Here is a 5,724-nt window from a genome sequence, read left to right as displayed (position 1 = left end):
TCACACACACACACACACCATCCCCTCACACACACACACACAGACACACACTCACATACACACGCGCACACACACACACACACACATCATCCCTTCACACACACTCATCCAGCTCCCTTTAACTCATTCTGTTTGTTCCTGCACTCTGCTCTATACTTTTTATCCTTTGTGCCATAGAGAGAAATAGAGAGAGAAGCATATATTTCATATATCTCTCATATATATATATGTGTGTGTGTGTGTGTTCTAAATAAATGATTGTCTTACATATGAATTGATGAATGTACAGATTTAAGGCTTTTTAGGCATGTTGACCTGTCGCTGGTGCCGGAGTGGCGCCCCTACTGGCCTGCGTAGTCCTCGACTTCTGAGATGAGGGAGCTGAGAGAGAGAGAGAGAGAGAGAGAGAGAGAGAGGGGAGAGAGAGAGAGAGGGAGGGAGAGGAGAGAGGGAGAGAGAGAAAGAGAGAGAGAGAGGGAGGGAGAGAGAGAGACAGAGAGAGAGAGGGGGGGGTGCATTTCCTCCCTAACAGTTCAGATCAGCATGTTTTAAAGATTTCCAGTCTTAAACAATGAATGACACACATAAACACACATTCACATAATCCTGCACTGATGTGTCTGTCTACAATCGCTGACAGAGCTTAAGACAGACTGCACTGTCTGTGTGTGTCTGTGTGTGTGTGTGTGTGTGTGTGTGTGCGCGCAGGCACCAAGGTCTGGGTCGGGAGTGTGTGTAATTGTGTGTAACCCCCACTGTCTGACTGCCTCGCACCCTAGCATGGAGGGTTTTGCTAAGAGTTCCAGAGACATTTGAGATGGAGAGACATGTGGCTGGTGTGAAATGAGTGTGTGTTCCTTGGTCTGCTGCACTTTTATTTTTGTAGCGGTTAACAGTTCAGTTGTAATTCCAGTGCTGTCCCCGTAGATTAGTGTGCTGTTTCCTGGAAGTTTCATTACAGCCAAATATCTTAAGATAGACTGAATTCCTCTGGATTGACCACAGCGGTTTACTACATGGTCTCAAGCCTGTGTGTTTCTCCCTGATTTGACTCCATTAGCAAATCTTACTAGTAAATACGTATTTGATACTGTGGCACGTTGGACTGCAGGTTATTAAAATCACACAGACTGTGACCAGGTTTATGATGTTTACATGTAAAAGTGTTTTTCAGCTTCCAAAACCATCAATTAGCAAAATATTACAAAAGAATAATGAAACAGCATTCTGTGGATTTATGTGGATTTATGTAACCAATATACACGATTCTCTGAAATGCTCATCTGAACTGTGGATGAATTGAAGCCCATTCAGATATATTTTCATTTATTCACTTGTCATATTTTGGTGAACAGTGAGAAGTAGCATGACCTGTAGTGAAATCATAATTGTTTTTGAAGTGGGAGGGAAAAATAAAAAGAAGTAAAGATGGATAATGTAGAAGCACTAAAATGTGAAAGTCCAGCCTCCTAGAGCCGCACTGCCTGGTTCAGGAGGGCCTGTCTAAAGATGCTTTACATCACCACTGTGTGAGCACTGGGGTCAAAGGTGGCACACACACACACACACACACAGAGACCCACAAACACATACCCTCTCACACACACACACACACACACACACACACATACAGAGACCCACAAACACGTACCCTCACACACACACACACACACACACACAGAGACCCACAAACATACCCTCACACACACACACACACACACACACACACACAGAGACCCACAAACACATACCCTCACACACACACACACACTCACAGACCCTCACGCTCACAGACCCTCACACTCACACACACACGCTCACACAAACCCACACACAAACTCACAATCACATAGGCGTGCACACACAGATAAACAATTGACAAACTATAGTGTTTTCAGACACGTGTGTGTGGGTGTGTGTACGTGTGTGTTCAGTAGAGGAATTGTAGTGTTTTTTAGACAGAACGACGCGTGTGTGTTGTGTAGAGGAAATGAGAAACTATAATGTTTTCAGATAGACGAACATGGGAAGCTTTACTTTCTGGATTCTTTTTGATTGTGCTGTGCCTTTCAGTCTGCAGTCCGATTCACGCTGGTCTTACACGAGGTTCCTTCGTCTGAGTAAAGTTCTGCGTCTATTTGGCCTCTGTTGCTTTGGGTCGACTTTTTGTGTAGTTTGTTACCCAGATGAGCTGCGTTTGTCCACGTAGGAGTCTGGCACGGAGTACTTTAATGGATGTGTGTGTTCTGCTGTTCTAGGAATGAGCTCAACTATTATGCATTAACCTGTAAATAGTGTACAGTATGCAAAACTGTTGAGGATATATATTTAAATGAACAGAATAAATTTGCTTGATAAAATATTGTTTTTGTTTCCTCCCCAAAAATGTATACCTCTGTTAATCACAAAACTGCATGATTATACTTAGTTTAGGCTTTTTCCCTCATATGGGAGGGGTTTTGTTCTGTTTTGTTTTGTTTTGTTTTTTGCATGAGTTCCATTGTTTTACTTCAAAATAAGAGTTTGTGTGCATCCCATGTTATAGGTGTTTAAGTAAACTTATTTATATTATAGCTTCTATGTTTGGACTGTTTTTACTGTAAATTCATTTTCTGAACTTTTGCAGATGTTTGAGCTGTTTTACTATTTCATAATTATTCATTAAATGAAACTTAAGTGTCAAGTGTCTAAAGTTTTTCTGAAGTGTTTAGAGTTTTTATTATGTGTCTAGGAGTTTCTGAAGTGTCTAGGGTTTTTCTGAAGTGTAGGAAATTTCTGAAGTGCCTAAAGTTTTTTTTTTTAATGTCTAAGGTTTTTCTGAAGTGACTAGGAAATTTCTGAAGTGCCTAAAGTTTTTCTTTAATGTCTAAGGTTTTTCTGAAGTGACTAGGAAATTTCTGAAGTGCCTAAAGTTTTTCTTTAATGTCTAAGGTTTTTCTGAAGTGACTAGGAAATTTCTGAAGTGCCTAAAGTTTTTCTTTAATGTCTAAGGTTTTTTCTGAAGTGGGTTTTGCTCAAGTCTCCAGGGTTTTTCCTGTTCTGATCTGATGCTGAGAGAAATAAAACAAAACAGGGACCTCTAGGGAAGAAATGGTGGGAATTCCTGTCCAGGAAGGAGCACTTCTTGTGTAGGGAGGTGCATGATGCATGATGCAAAACTGTCAGAATGGAACCAACTGCTTATGAAATGACAAATATTCATATACTGATACTGGAATACAGAAATAAACCAAATGTTTATATAAAAACAACATAAGGGAGAAAGCAGTAAAACCATATTTTATTCTCTTGCAATTGTAATTCAGTCAATTTAAAACTGAAGTTAAAACATTTCCCTAACCATAAATATTAACTCAGACATGCATATTAATAACTCAGACATGTGTAAGTTTAACTCATACATGTGCATTAATAACTCATGCATGTGTAATATTAACTCATGCATGTGTATTATTAACTCATACATGTGTAACTCATACATCATATGTAATGTTAACTCATTCATGTGTATTAACTTAGACATGTAATATTAACTCATGGATGTGGAATATTAACATAAATGTGCAATATTAACTCATACATGTCTTATTAACCCATGGATGTGTAATATTAACTGATACATGTGTAATGTAACTTGTACATGTGTGTTTTGTAACTCATGCATGTGTAATATTAACTCATGTGTATTGTTCACTCATATATGTGTATTGTTAACTCATGCATGTGTATTCTTAACTTAGACATGTAATATTAACTCATACATGTGTAATGTTAACTCATGTGTAATGTTAACTCATACATGTGTAATGTTAACTCATACATGTGTATTATTAACTTATACATGTGTAAAGTTAACTAATGCATGTGGAATGTTGCCTCATACATGTGTAATTCTAACTCATACATGTGTAATGTTAACTCATACATGTGTATTATTAACTCATACATGTGTAAAGGTAACTAATGCATGTGGAATATTGCCTCATACATGTGTAATGCTAACTCATACATGTGTATTATTAACTCATGCATGTGTAATGTTCACTCATACATGTGTATTCTTAACTTAGACATGTAATATTAACTCATACATGTGTATTATTAACTCATACATGTGTAAAGGTAACTAATGCATGTGGAATATTGCCTCATACATGTGTAATGCTAACTCACATGTGTATTATTAACTCATGCATGTGTAATGTTCACTCATACATGTGTATTCTTAACTTAGACATGTAATATTAACTCATACATGTGTAATGTTAACTCATACATGTGTATTATTAACTTATACATGTGTAATGTTAACACGTGTATTGTTAACTCATGTGTAATGTTAACTCATACATGTGTAATATTAACATATAAATGTGGAATAATAACTCATACATGTGTATTATTAACTCATACATGTGTATTATTAACTCATGTAATATAAACTCATACATGTGTAATGTAACTCATATGTGTATTAACTCATACATGTGTAATGTTCACACGTGTGTATTGTTAACTCATGTGTAATATTAACTCATACATGTGTAATGCTAACAGACGTGTAATGCTAACTTATACATGTGTATTGTTAACTCATGTGTAATGTTAACTCATACATGTGTAATATTAACATAAATGTGGAATAATAACTCATACATGTGTATTATTAACTCATACATGTGTATTATTAACTCATGTAATATAAACTCATACATGTGTAATGTAACTCATACATGTGTATTATTAACTCATACATGTGTAATGTTAACACACGTGTGTATTGTTAACTCGTGTAATATTAACTCATACATGTGTAATGCTAACACGTGTAATGCTAACTCATACATGTGTATTGTGAACTCATATGTGTAATGTTAACTCATACATGTGTAATATTAACATAAATGTGGAATAATAACTCATACATGTGTATTAACTCATGTAATATAAACTCATACATGTGTAATGTAACTCATACATGTGTATTATTAACTCATACATGTGTAATGTTAATACATACTTGTGTATTGTTAACTCGTGTAATATTAACTCATACATGTGTAATGCTAACTCATACATGTGTTTTATTCACTCATACATGTGTAATGTTAACGCATACATGTGTAATGTTAACTCATGCATGTGTAATATAAACTCATACATGTGTAATGTAACTCATCCATGTGTATTTTTAACTTAGACATGTACTATTACCTCATACATGTGTATTATTAACTTAGACATGTAATATTAACTCAAATGTGTAATATTAACACATACATGTGTAATGTTAACTCATACATCTGTATTATTAACTCAGATGTGTAATATTAACTCAGACGTGTAATATTAACTCATACATGTGTAACGTTTACTCATACATGTGTAATATAACTCACAGCAGAAACATTGGCGTGCAGAATTATTCAATGGTTATAGTAGCAACTATTATATTATTACAATATTATACAGTATAACTGTTGTTCACTATCCTATCCTTAATTTGATTAATTATCTACTATAACATGTCAAACTGAAAGTGTATAAATGGACAACAGTGTTCTCAGATGATTTTGGAGTTGGCAGATGCATTTACTGGTGGGCTGGTATTCAGAGGATAAGAAAGAAAAGGCCAAACATACTGCAGATAAATAAGTAGGTTCCTTATATGAACTGCTGTTTATACCATTGAAATAAATTTTATATAGTTAATACATTTAATAA

General features: G+C 35.4%; 1 protein-coding gene across 3 annotated transcripts in view; it reads left to right on the top strand.

Annotated features, from left to right (window-relative positions):
- Window positions 1-584, top strand: part of camta2 (calmodulin binding transcription activator 2) — a 39,088-nt gene extending 38,504 nt beyond the window's left edge. For all 3 annotated transcript variants that reach the window (XM_035521487.1, XM_035521486.1, XM_035521485.1), the window contains one exon: window positions 1-584. This exon is cut by the window's left edge and continues 63 nt beyond it. The gene's annotated coding sequence lies outside the window, so the exon portion shown is untranslated.
- The last annotated feature ends 5,140 nt before the right edge of the window (window positions 585-5,724 follow it).

Source organism: Electrophorus electricus, chromosome 22, assembly GCF_013358815.1.
Source record: "Electrophorus electricus isolate fEleEle1 chromosome 22, fEleEle1.pri, whole genome shotgun sequence".
Taxonomy (NCBI): domain Eukaryota; kingdom Metazoa; phylum Chordata; class Actinopteri; order Gymnotiformes; family Gymnotidae; genus Electrophorus; species Electrophorus electricus.
The sequence above is the reverse complement of the archived record's forward strand: the minus strand, read 5'-3'. Positions and strand labels throughout refer to the sequence as shown.